The sequence below is a fragment of the Trachymyrmex septentrionalis genome, unplaced genomic scaffold (genome assembly GCF_001594115.1).
Source record: "Trachymyrmex septentrionalis isolate Tsep2-gDNA-1 unplaced genomic scaffold, Tsep1.0 scaffold16, whole genome shotgun sequence".
In the NCBI taxonomy this organism is placed as follows: Eukaryota; Metazoa; Arthropoda; class Insecta; order Hymenoptera; family Formicidae; genus Trachymyrmex; species Trachymyrmex septentrionalis.
In genome coordinates this window covers 4,655,630-4,655,935 of record NW_017304758.1, presented here as the reverse complement: position 1 = coordinate 4,655,935, position 306 = coordinate 4,655,630, and the positions used below count along the sequence as shown (strand labels likewise).

Genomic DNA, 306 nt, shown 5'->3' with positions numbered 1-306 from the left:
TATCGATTATATTTAATAGAATTTAAAGAAAATATATAGAATATATTTTAAAGTATATAAAAAACTACTTGCTTATATCTAAAATATATGTTGGAGTATATATTGATTTAATTATCTCATTTAGTTTTTTTATTGTTTATGCTTGCGTCATTAATATACTTGCACTTTATTATCAATGTCTCTGATAAAGATATTAAGTGAAAACAATATTGAGCAAGTTCAATTATATAATCATAAAGACTATTATTGCAACGATTAAGGAATACAGAAAATTTTTTTACATCTTACTTAATTCATTAGTAAAAT

The 306-nt window shown here is 19.6% G+C and overlaps 1 protein-coding gene across 1 annotated transcript in view; it reads left to right on the top strand.

The window, feature by feature from the left end:
* Window positions 1–306, top strand: part of LOC108746124 (GMP synthase [glutamine-hydrolyzing]) — a 4,864-nt gene that overhangs the window by 1,043 nt on the left and 3,515 nt on the right. The window lies entirely within an intron of this gene.